Consider the following 14050-nt stretch of genomic DNA (forward strand, 5'->3'; position numbering starts at 1 on the left):
CCATGTCTTCAGATTTCTGGTATCTACTGAATACTAAACAAGACATCCAGCATTGTGGACTGAACAGCTACTGAATTATTGAACGTTTTGGTAAGAGACACCATTGTTGGAATAGCTGGACCATAGTCTGTAAGCCACTCTAATAAATCCCCTTTATATTAATATAGGTTCATTCTGTCAGCTTGGTTCCTCTAGAAAATCTTGAATAATAGACCTACAGACTTTGCATAATACAAATACATAGCCTCAATAGACTACTATTACTTAAATAACAATAAAATAGAGGGGAGAAACCACTAGACAACACAGGTCTCCTGCAGAGAGCATTGCAGGCAAGAAGTAGTTTCTGTGGATTTGCATGCATGTGTGCACAATCCTGTGTTCAAGAACGTAACCTACAAAACAACTAGCAAGGAAGAACTCACCCTGCCTACTATTTAATGATAGCTAAGAACTCCCAAATAATGTTGAAAAATGACATACATAATAAGGCTAATTATATCTACAACAAAAGAAAAAACTCACTTAAAAAACATCTCAGTGGTAGTTCTAAAAAAGGAAAAAAAACACAAATAACAGGCATATGAATAGCTTTTATATTTCTTCCTTCCATCCTTCCTTTCTTCTTCCTTCCTTCTTTCCTTCTTTTCTTCCTTCCTTCCTTCCATCCCTCCCTCCTTTCTTTCTTCTCTTTTAGTTCATTAGGAATTGGGAGAAATGTGCACTAATTCAAAAAGATGCCACATTACTACAATCATGTGAGTGAGCATTAGGAAGTTCCAGGGCCTGTGAAGGTGGGGTCACTGGGGATATTTGTGTAATGCCAGTGGAAGAGAAATTGAGTGTCTCCATTCTACAGCACATTTTTAAAAATTATGCTCATAACCTGTGACCCAACAATTTCATTTCTGAAAATAAATTCTAATTATGTGTGGGAAGTTTATAAAGACACTGGAAGGAAGGTATTTATTGAATTGTTGTTTGTGGCTATAGATGGTTAAAGAAACAGCCTCCAGGTTTCATAATTAGTGTGTAGCAGGAACAGTAATCACTGTAGATTGTTATGTATTATGAAGAAGGGAGAAGCTGCATTTATTAAAATTTCTTAGATGCCTTGATGGGTGAGAACAAGAAAGAGAAAATGTCTTCCGGTCAATATCTTTCATGTAAATTAAAAATAAAGGCAGCACCTGTGCCACGCATGGCTCAGTAGAAAAAAAAAATGTTTGCTGTGAACTTATAAGGTATTGCGTTTGGATAACAGGCCCCCCCTTGTAAAAATCCAGACATGGCAATGTAGACCTGCCATCACAATGATGGGAGAGGTCAGAACAGGAGCATCCCTGGGGCTTCCTAGTCATCTAGTCTCTCTGAACCAGTGTGCTCTAGGCTCAGTGGAAGTTCATATTTTAAAATCTAAGCTGGAAATTTACTGTGGAAAACACCTGATGCAAAGCTATGACCTCTACATATACATACATAAAACATACACACCAATATGCACAGAAAGATACACTTGTGCATACAGATAAAAATATGAAAAAGTAAATTCCCAACATAAATCTTATTTTATTTTACAGGTTATGAATTTGCCAGTAGACATTAAATATGTCCATTGTTGATAAGGTTATATTAAAATAGGAAGAGATCAGAGTGGAGGAAAGACAAATGAGGAAAATCATGGGAATAACATTTATTATTATGGACCAGGCACTGAGGAGTAGAGCAAGGTCAACTTCAGCATCTTAGAAAATGAAGAGTAAATGTAGGCATTAAACTCATAAATACTGGAAGGTAAATAAACACAGAGCCATGACCATTAGGGCTTTATTATACTTATTATAAGATACACAGGGGAGTGAGGAATTTAATCTTTATTGCAATTACTTTAAGTTACCACTCAGGCAGAGGTAATTAGGCAGCATCCAGCACCCCAAAACTCTGCTCTCCATATCACTGTTCTATCTACAGAGGTTTCGTTGTTCCTGCTCCAATGCAGGGTCATTGTGCCAACCCAAGTACCCCTGCCTCACGTCTCCTGCACCTGATACTGAGTCCTGGATTGTTTGTTTTTGATTATATCTCCTTGGAAGAGGGAATTTGACATGCCTTACTTGATACCTTCAAGTTTCTGTTTTCTGTACAACCTTTTTTTTACAAGGTGTCCTTAGACTAGTGCACACCCTACAAAAGGTACCATTCAGGTACCAGCTGCTTCTCAGACCTATCTTAATATTGATGGTTTTGGTTGTTCTAGACCTTTGATTCACTGATGTGGTGATTTGAGTAACAATAGCCTTCATAGGCTCACAGATTTGAATGCTTAGGGAGTGGCACTATTTGCGGGAGTATGTGTGGCCTTGATTCAGGAAATGTGCCACTGGGGGTGGGCAATGGTGTTTCAAAAATTCAAGTCAGGTGCGGTGGTTCTCTTTTCCAGCTACCTGCAGACCCTGATGAGACCCTGATGTAAAATTCTCAAGCTATTTCTCCAAAACTATGTCTGCCTGCATGCTGACATGTTTCCTAACATAATGACAATGCACTACACCTCTGAAGCTATAAGCAAGCCCCAGTTAAATGCTTTCCTTTATAAGAGTTGCCGTGGTCATGGTGTCTCTTCACAGCAATAGAACACTGACTGAGACTACTAGATAAATACCAAGATCTAGCATCACTTCACAATTGTTGGTGTAGCTGCCTTTTGTTGTATTTGGTCACCACCATTTAGCCTCTGGTTAGCTCAGTGGATTGTGAGTGGCAACAGGAAAAACTGCACCAAGAATTTGTATTTTGGTATGGACTACCTTGCTTCTGTGCTTGTTTAAAAGACAACTGTGCAACCTTGAAAAGTTATTAAGCTGGTAATTCAAAAGAAGAATTTCAAGGATAAAAATACCTTTTAAAAACTCAGGTTTGCATTTCACTATGAACTGGTAAACTCTAACTTAAAGTAGGAAAAACAGATTTTATCATGATCCTCTGTCACCTTTATCCTCTCTCTCACCACCACTCTTTCTCACCATCGCAATCATCATCTCTCCTCCTCATCCTCTCTCACTATGATTATCTCTATCCATCACTCTCTTCCACCCTCTCATCACTCTGTCACCATAACTCTCTCCCCATCACCCTCTGTCACCATCATATTCTGTCAAAATCATGCTTTCTTCATCGCTCTCTCCCACCATCCTGATGTCTCATCATCACCTTCTCCATCCACTCTATCCATCATCCTCTTCCTCCATCATGATCTATCACCACTATTCTGTCGTGCTTCCTCAGCCTCGCCATCTCTCACCAACAACTTCTATCAACATTGGCTTCTCTTCTCCATCATCTTTCTTGCTTTAATCAATCCTCTGTGTCCATCTCTTTATTTCACCATCACCCCCTGGGACCATCATGCTCTGTCACCTTCATTCTCTCTTTCTATGGTCTTCTATAACTATCTTTTTTTTCACAATTATCCTCTGTTACCTTAAAATTTTCTCACAGACATCTACTCTCTCCATTACCCTCTCCTGTTGTCATCCTTTGTCACAATAACCCTCTGTCACTACCATCCTCTGCACTCTCATCTTTCCTGAGGAACTGTAGAGAAGTGGGAAATTCAGCTAAGTTAGTGTCTTCAGCTAAGTTAGCCTGCCAATTCTTCAGCCATGAATGTACTTCTTCTATAGTTGCAATGTGCAACAGGAATGCTAAATAATCACAATAGAGTTCTACCTCCATTGTCTCTCCTGCTTGGTCCCCAAGAGGATACCTCAGCACATTGATCTTGTCTTGGAAGAGAGCTTCATGCATTACAGATCCTTTAGTGTCATAGGTCTCCTCCGAACAAAGCTCAATGAAGTAAATAAATTGATAAAAATACGTGGAAAATGCAAACACAAGTATACATTTCAGAATAGCTTTTGTGAAGTATTTTATTTGTAGCTGAGATAGAGTAACAGGCATCAAATACTAGGGAAAATAGGTGAAACAATATTTTCAGGACACTGTCCCACTGATTCATGGTAATCAAATCTTTTCAAGTTAATCACCATCCAAAATCAGGATCTTAGGACAGTTTCTGCAGTGTTTTAGAAAAATATGATCCAGAATGTGCTAAGATGAGGAGACCCTGTGTTATGGAAACAGATCCCAGAAACCCAGAGATGCATCTGGCTGGGTTTTCTAGAGTGGAGTGTCAGTGAAGATAGACAAGCAGAGAGCAAGGCCACTGGGAAATTGCAGAAAGTCATTTTCAAGGAGACTCCTTTAGGCTAGAAGGGAACTAGTCACTAGAACTAGGTGTAGTGAAAGGTGCTCACACAGGTGTGGGTGTAAGATTCAGGATGAGGTATCAAGAAACAGGGTTAGAAAAAGAAGCAACGCATGTGTGTGTAGGAAGCAGTTTTCAGGTGGCTTCATATTCTCTCTCCCTCCTCTTCCCTTCCCCCTCTCTCCATCTCCTGCTCCTTCTTCTCAATCTCCCTATCACTCCCTTTTCCCCTCTCCCTCTCCATCCTTCTCCTCCTCCTTCTTCCTCTTCTTCCCTCTTTAAATTCAGAAGAGTGAAGAGTAGTGCTGGAGAGATTTCCTTGAACTTTACCCAAGAACCCCACTCATTGGAAGGGGATCACTTTATGGAAGGCAATTAGGCTTTGTGACCATCATCTTACTGTTTGACTGGGTCAGAGCCAGGGATAAAGATCCTGTGGTGATTCTAACTTTTATGAAGTTTTATCAACGGTGCCCTGTCTTGTATGTGACATAACAAACACATACCAATTAAGATCTTCTGCAGTGCTCCAGTAAGGAAATTCCATGGGCTTATTATTATTCTATATTTAGACAATATGATTCTATCTAAGTCTTAGAGTGCAGGATGAAGAAAAACTCAAATTGATTTACACCATTGGTATCAGTTACTTTTCTCATTGTTGTGACAAAATAAAATATCTGACAAAAGTGACTTAAGGAAAGAAGGGCTTAGTTTGACTCACAGATTTCTTTTCTTTTCTTTTCTTCTCTTTTCTTTCCTTAGGGCATAGTCCATCGTGGCAGGGAAGTCATGGCAACAGGAACATGAGGCAGCTAGTCACATTGCATCCACAGTCAGGAAGCAGAGAGAAATGAATGCTGGTGCTCAGTTTAGTTTTTCTGTTTTATTTAATCCAAAAGCCCATTTCTTGGAATTAGGACACCCATGTTAAGGTTTAGAATAGGTCTTCCTGTATTATCAGTTCATCCAATAAAAAAAGTTCCTCACAGGCATGCCCAGAGGCTTGTTTATCTGGTGATTTACATCCCAGGAAGTCAATAATAAAGATTAACACTCACAGCATTCCACTTACAAAGGGTGGAATAAATCTGTTTACTCAACATCACTTGGGAGCTTTTGGCTGGAGCAAAGCTAAAAACAAGGCTTCTTTATTCTAGTCCTTCAAACAGCCTCTGAAACTATGTTTCCTGACTTAGCATGGGTGTTAGTTTTTCTTTTAGATATGTTTTTATTAATATACATATTCATTTGTTATGTGTGTGCCTATATGAGTTCATGTGTACTATGGGAATGAATGCAGATCCCCTAGTGGCCAGCAGAGGACATTGGATCTCCTGGAAATAGAATTATAGGCAGTCGGGAGCTGCCTCACATGAATTCTGGAAACTGAACTTGGCACTTCTGCAGGAGCCACTAAACCATCTCTCCAGGGCCCCAGTTTTATTTGCAACAAAAACAAAACATTTACTTGACTCTATGCTAAGTATTATGTTAGGGTGATTTATGATTGTAGTTCCTTTCAGAATGTTAGACTTTCTGAACACTTTGTGGATATGGTGAATGAATTATTATTTACTCCATTAAACTGAGCACTAGAACTTCATATTAGAATGAAGTACATTTACATTATTAACAAATATTAAAAAATGTAGTAGTATAATTAAAAACAGTAAAAAATGATTCAGATTATATTTCCTAGTTAGTCCAAAAAGCTATTTATTGGCTCCTTAAGATATCAATATCCCATTCACTATCACATGAAATCCTAGGATCCATATTCTCCAACAGATAGAATGCTCTCTGCAACTATATACTGACTTAAACTCTTTTAGAATTATGTTATTTATGTACTTTGGAAGCTAACCAATGAAAAGATCTCTATGCTCATCTTAAATATTTGTTTGTTTGTTCGCATGTTTGTTTGTTTCTGTGTTGGTGTGTCTATGTGTCCCCACACATTCATGCTTTATTGTGAATGTGGAAGAGAAAGACAGCCTAAAGAAATGGATTCTCTTCTTCCAGCATGTATGTCCTTTGGGTCAAACACATGTCAGTGTGGCTTGCTTTGGCCAGTATCTTTATCTCACTGAGTCATATTGCTACTACACTTTATGGCTTTTATCAATGCCAATGTTTATAAGTTTAGTCTTCTGTTGATGTAAGATGAATACATGCTGTGGGATAATGCTTTTGTACATTGGTTTAATAAAATGTTGTTTGGCCAGTAGTCAGGCAGGAAGTATAGGTGGGATAAGCAGATAAGGAGAATTCTGGGAATTGGAAGGCTGAGTCAGGAGAGGCCAGACTGCTGTCCAGGGAGCAGCATGTAATGGCACACAGGTAAAGTCAAGGAAAATGTGGCAACAAACAGATTAACAGAAGTGTAAGAGCTAATCACTAGTTAGCCTGAGCTAATGACTGAGCAGTCTTAATTAATATTAGCGTCTGTGTGTTTACTTGGGTGTGAGTGGCTATGGACTGGGCAGGACACAGGAACACTTCAGCTACAAATACATTATATTTATCCTTGTTATGATGAACAGAAGCTTGCTCTTATTTATTATTATTTTCTTTTTATGTTCTTTAAGTCTTTATGAAGGACACAAAGAAGCTTGGTTGGCATTTCCTTTAAGCAGTATATACATATATTAAAATATTATCCACAGTCCTGAGTGTCACACTTATCTTTTTTCTAAACTATTGTTTTGCCCATATTTTCTGAACTATTGTTTTGAAAAAAACAAAACAAAATAAACTAGCATATTTTGTATTACTTTTTCAATCAATCCTACTCTGTCATCAAAAATGGTAACATTTTAGGAAAATTCGTGCTAAAAATTAGCATGAATGAAGGGTATTTAGTAACATGTAAGTTATTTACATTTATTGATATGTATCATTTTTTGACAAACCATTGAAAAGTCTCAAAAGAGCAAGAAACATGAAAATTAATATATATTATGATACTAGAACATGAATAACTTTCTTTGGAACATGTTTTAAAAGGTCAGCCATATGAAAAGAGCTTTGCAGAGCAAAGTGCTAAAGAGAAGCATGGGGCTTCCCAGAATGGACCTAGTGGTATCACAGAAGTCAGACACACAAAGCAATGAATAAAGCTTTGATAATTATAGGGATGGAAATGGGCAAAGGGGGGCAGTAAAACTTCTGGATGAAGAATAATTTTGGAGCTGTGGAGTAAAGTGCTTGTCACACAAGCGTGGAGGCCTAAGTAGAAATCTCCCAACCTGTATAAAAATATGCAATACTGTGGTCCTAACTTGTACTCCCAGCACTGGGGAGGATACAGGAGGAATCATGGAGCTTACTGGCCAGCCAGTAATTACAGAATGGATAAGCTCAAAGTTCAGTAAGAGACTCAGTCTCAAAACTCAAGGTGGGGGATGGAGAAATGACTCAGTTATTAAGAGTACTTGCTGCTCTCAAAGAAGTCCCAAGTTCAGTTCCCGACACCCCCATGGCAACTTAATAGTTTCTGTAACTATCTAATGAATTCTTGTGTCCTCAGTGGGCATCAGATATCCATATGGATCACAAACATACATTCAGCCAAAAAAAAAAAAAAAACTAAAGATAGCAACAATGACAAAAAACACTATGTAAGGCACAGAGGGATAAAGGGAGAGACTTGACAGCAACTTCTGAGCTCCACATGCAGTTACACACACATGCAAATAAACACACATTACATACACACAACACACATGTACATGTGTACACACACACACACACACACACATCACATCACACAATACCACTTAGAACCCTTCATAATACCATATTCTCTAGGACCCTTTACCAGGGAAGGTGTAAACATAGAACTCTAGAGCATCATAAAGTTTCTGCTCTCTTCCTTATAAGGAACTCACCATTAGCTAAGACTCTTATTCATAGAATTCTTGTCTGACTATAGAGTCTTACTCTTAATTAAGAATAAACATGAAACATGATTAATTTACAACAGAACCATTCCGAACAAAGTGAGAAAACAAACTCAAGGTTTAGATACAAAAAATAAAATTCTGCAAGACCAGCAGAATCCTAGCTTGTTTCTCACAGCACCTATTGAGTAACACCATTCCAGTGAGACGTGAGCAAACATCTACTTACTCTAAGTAGGAAACATGACAGAACAAAAGAAGGATACCAACAAAGTCTAATTTGGTGGATTATGCAATGAGTTTTACTGGGGTAGTTGCAGAAATATGGGTAAGAGATTATACACAGGGCAGGGGTGACTCAAAAACAGCTGCATCACCAAAAACCACCCCAGGGTGGGTGATGTGTCACAAAAGCTGGGAACCTGGAGTCCAATGTGCAGCCTGTAGGCAGCTCCCCGGGTTGGAGGGTGTCCTTTCCAAGCCTCTTCCAGGCAGCTCTGATCTTCTAGGAGTGTCTCTCAGAAGTCTTTTCAGCTTATCTAGACAGTTTTAGCAACTTTGGGAGGCCAATGAGTTGTTCACTTTCTGATGTAATGAGCTTTCCTGCAGGAGGAAATGTTTCACCTCTGCTTAGAGCATCCTGTTGCTCTACATCCCAGCAAATACCCTGGGTCTTAATGAGTTCCTTCCATAGATGGAAGGTTTTAATCTCAAGGGAAGTTACTACATACCAGCATCTTAAGGTGTCTTCACTGAGCACATGTTGTTTTATTTTATAAAATATTTATATAATTATAAAACATTTTTCATAATGTTTTACTGATTTTTTCAGAATTTCCCATCATGCACCCACATAATACACACTTCCCAATCCTTCTGTGTTTACCTCTCTACCTTTGTGACCCCACCCCCGAAAAAAATCCTAAAATTAAAATAAAAAATTGAAAAAAAGTCCAATTTATATTATCTATGTACTCACTGGGGCATGATCAAACTCTCTGTGGCCTACCCTTTGAACAGAACTGAGTCCTTCCCCTCCCCAAACCCCTAATCCCCACCAGAAGTCACCAATTGTGGAGAACGCCCATACTTTTTATCACACTTTTTAAGAGTTCTCTTAGATGGCTTCCTGTTTAGGTTGTTACTTTTTTTTTGGGGGGGGGAGGAGTTAGTGGTGCTAAGGGTTGTCACAGAAGCCTTCCATGTCCCTCTCTCAACTATGTAACTGAAGTCATTGAAATCACTGCAAAAGTAGTTTCCTTGCTCTTTACATCAGCAGGCTCATGGACATCAACATGGCTTCAGGCTGCAGCACACACATCTGCATGGCCTTGGATGACAACATGGGCCATAGACATCAACATAGTCCCTGGCTGCATCAGAATGATGGGTCCACACATGGCCCTCAGGGCCTGCATGGATCATGGGACAACAACAAGGCCCAGGTGGCTGCACAGGCTACTCATACTGACATGGCCCCATGAGGCAACAAAGACAGAGGACTTTGTTGGTATCCATCAGCAAGGCTTCTGTCAGCAGCACAGACCACATATGGCCACATGGATCTCAGGCTTCATCAGATCCTGGGGCAGCAGCATGGACCACAGGAACCATAATGTCCTGTGGTGCCATCACGTTCCATGATGGTCCATTGAGTAGGTCCAATCCAGAAAGTGAAACTTTCCTCATCTCAGGCCTCTGTTGCTGCCCCAAGCCAGCATGATCATGTGGACAGGCAATGTGTTGAGGGGATGAGTCTGTGTCTCTATAAGCTCCAGGCTGCTGTACACCAAAACCCAACCTTACTGGGCAATGACATATTCCACTGTCAGCCTCAGCCCTCTCTTACACCTGTCACCATCATTGCATTTCCAGTTCTGCCTCTATCCAAAGTGCATATACTGCTGCTCTGTTTTTCTATCTTTCCAACCTCTCCATTACTTATTCGTTTATTGTAGTGGGTTAGAATAACCCTTTCACAGGGTCAGCGAAGACCATCTGAAAACATGAGTATTTACATTATGATTCATAACAGTTGCAAAATTATAGTTATGAAGTAGAAATGAAAATAATTTTATGGTTGGAGGGTTACCACATGAGGAACTGTATTAAAGAGTCACAACATTAGGTAAGTTGAGAACCACTGCTATAGAGAAGCACAATGTGGCTACATTTTCATTGGAGAGTCTGAGAACCCAGTCAATAGCTGTTCAATTTTTGATGTTAATGCTTTAGACATCAACATCTGGTAAAAGGTCTGTCAGATTCCTGGAGATCTGTTGGCCTTTGGTCACATGGCAAGGGTGAAGAAGCTGTGTTCTGATGCCAGGTAAGGACAGAACTAACTGGAAGCAGCATTAGCAGGGTAGATAAACCCACTAGTGATACACAAAGGATGTCAGGCAAAAAGCAAAAGCTCTGCTATCAGACATTGTATCAAGGCCACTGTCAAGAGGTCTCACACATACTTACGATGAGTGTTTCCATCCCACAGGTGATCCAGATGATTGCCTGTTACTTGATTCCATATCCCATCAAGTTGACAACTAAAATTAACTATCTTAACAGTGGATGGAGAAATGTTTTCAGTGACGATGTTTGAGAATCCTTCTTGACTGTTGAAAGAGAGTCTAGGGTTCTTGATATTTGTCAGCAAAGCATGGTGGATGGGTATAGAACTTTGATCAGAAAGGAAATACATACAGCCTATATTATGATCAATCCATGTGAGTCTATTAAATGGGTAACAATTTATTAAGATATAAATTGAGGAAATACACCCATGATTACAGAACTGAGTAGACAGCAGAAGTCATCCTCTGATCTGACCAGGAGCAAATCTACCTCACAGGCAGGAGCAGGGAGAAGGGGAATGTGATCCTTTTAAAATTCCTTATAAGAAGTCAAGTACAAAAGCAGGAAGCACCACCCCCTTTGGGCCGTATAACTCAAGGTCATGGTTGGTGCAAATACCACTAAAAGCTTATTTCCAACTCCAGGTATAAGGAAGAGCTGCAAGAGAAGGGCAGCACCATAGGAGTCTGTCCTCTTAAACACTGGGCCATCATTAACATCATCAGTATTCTAAGATACAGACTTTACTCATTAAAATCCATGGCCTTGTCTTTCCTGGAATACTACATATTAATCTCCTCAGCCTTTCATAGTTAGGAAATATCTGCTCAATTCAGGTCAAAGAAAAAATGCTAGTAGAAATACCACTGGGCATCAATTTCAGAATAGAGAACTAGAAAGGCCTGTGAGAGTTTTCAGTTTTAAATTCTTTCTTTTCTGTTATGACAACATCAGGAATCACTCATTCTAGATTTTGAAGATTACAACCCCAAATATCAGAACACTAGTTCATTACCTTTCAATCTTCTGTGTTGTATAGACACCACAACAAGACCATCAATACTTGGTGCTTTTAGTTTTCAGGTGCTATTATCATGGTATTATGTCCTAGATTCCTCCATCTACTGATTTATGTAAGTATGAATTATGGTACTCTTAGAATTTGTTTACATAATTGGTTGGAATGGTCAATGCTAATTGCCGACTTGACAGAATCTGGAGTCATGGGGTATTTGGCTCTCTGAATATGCCTTTGGGGGTTATCTTGGTTTTATTCATGAAGGTGGAAAGATCCACCCGCTGTCGGTAGTATTATTGCCTAAGATGGAATTCTAGATTGTATAAAAAGGCAAAAGGGAGTTACCCACATGCATTCATCTCTCTCTGCTTTCTAATTACAGATACAGTGTGACTAACTGATTCAATTTCTCCCTGCTTTGACTCTTCTGCCATAAAGTAGTGTACCCTTAAATTGTGAGCCAGAATAAACACTTTCTCACCAAAGTTGCTTTTTTTGTGAGTATTTTATCATGGCAAGAGAAGAGAAGCTAACACAGGATGGGGGTAAAGAAGAAGCCACAGTCATATCATTAATATACTAACCCAGAATTTTTCCTTCATAGCAATAAGTATGTAGTAAATAGAATTAGCATCTTGAAATGATGATGAATAAAGCCAAGAAATTAACAAGTAAAATAAGGATTTATGAACTCTTTTAATAGTCTAACTTTCAATGTACTTTCATTACTTTAGTTAAAAGGTCAATGCTCTTAACATAAGAATGGACTCAGCCAGACTGCCCTGCTGCATCCATCAAAGATTCTTCTCCCTCCTCTTTTGAGGCTCTGCTATCTTCAGGACATTGTCCCAACGGCTTATTGGGATCTTACAGATGATGAAAGGATGAATTAGGTGATATCATAATTAATTCAGGCTTTTTAAACATACAACCATAGACACCAAAGCAACAGAAATTTGTGTTGTGTTCTATACACTGAATCTCCATGATCAAGGTAAAGAGGTTCTGGTCTGTGCTTCATTAGCAGACACGTTACTATGGCCAACAGATAACAGAAAGAGAACCAGGAAGTTCTCGGTATCTCTATTTATTTATTAAGTCTGTCTCTCCATGTTTGTGTGTGAAGCTGCTCTTATGTGGATAAGTGTGCATGGACATATCTGCAAGTGTATGTAGAAATCAGATGTCAACTTCAGGTGTAATTCCTCAGACAACATCCATTTTGTTCTTTTCAGGCAGTGTCTCTCATTGGCCTGCAGCTTGCCAATTAGGCCAGCAAGCTCCAAGGATCTTCCTGTGCCCATCTCCTCAGTGCCGTGACAATGAGTATGTGCCACTAAGCCCATCTTTTTATGTGGGTGTAGTGATTGAATTTAGGATTTGTGATTTTGTGGCAAGTGTTTTATTAACTGACCCTTCTCACAAGCTCCCTGGAAACCCTTTCATAAAGATACTAATCCTGTTTACAATGAATCCATTCTTATGACTTAATTGCCTATTAAAGGTCTCACCTTCAAGTATCATCACACTATGAAATATAGCATGAATGTATGAATCTGAAGGGGATATAAACACACTAGTTTCCTTTTGCTGGTTTGATTTTGGTGCTTGGCTGTCTCTTGACTATTTACCAGCATGGACCAACATAAAGGTCATCTTCATCCATCTCAAATGGAGGCAGGAGATGGCACCTCTCCAGGGAACCTCAAGTGACAAAGTTTACATCAGCAGGACATATCTCAGAGATGAGACTAAATGCAGAGGGAGCTTCCTTAGGAATCTGGCTGCCTTCATTTCTGCAACTCAGCAACTAATATTTATCAAAACTAAGAGACTGATTTTTATCATTACTTTTGGATCTACCTATGTACAAACCACAGCAGTTTATTTTATATCCTTCTCTATCGAAAATAGGTGCTCAGTTGGTTTTCCATGTGTATTCACATGCTCTCTCGCCTCTTCAGAACACCCATCTTTCCACTACAAAGGTAGTAGAGACAGAAAACATTGTCTAACGTGGATGCATATGCATAAATATGTATGTACCTTTGATTTTTCATGGCTATGTTTACTTCTTTTTCTTTTTCCAACTTTATGTATGTGCTCATATGTGTGTTCATGTGTGTGCAGGTATTTTTGACTGTATGTGTATATGTGTATATGGAGACCACAGGCCAACTTTGGGAGTCATTTTCTATGCTTCCCACCTTATTTAAGGGAGAGTCTGTCACTGGCTTGAAATATGTCATGTAGTCTAGTCTGTATGGCCAGAGACACCAAGGATAAGCCACAACCCTTCCAACATTGAAATTATATGTACTCACTGTGGTGCCCAACATTTTATGTGGTTTCTGGGGATAGAACTCAAGTCATCATGTTCTCATTGTAAGCTCATTGCCAACTGAGATGGCTCCTAAGCCAGCTTCATGCATACTTTCATAATCAATAGTCAATACAATCAAGCAATCAAATGTAGTCTAAACAAGATGTCACAGAATAGTTTCT

Source organism: Peromyscus californicus, unplaced genomic scaffold (genome assembly GCF_007827085.1).
Source record: "Peromyscus californicus insignis strain IS unplaced genomic scaffold, ASM782708v3 Scaffold_14__1_contigs__length_90479793_seg_1, whole genome shotgun sequence".
Classification (NCBI taxonomy): Eukaryota; Metazoa; Chordata; class Mammalia; order Rodentia; family Cricetidae; genus Peromyscus; species Peromyscus californicus.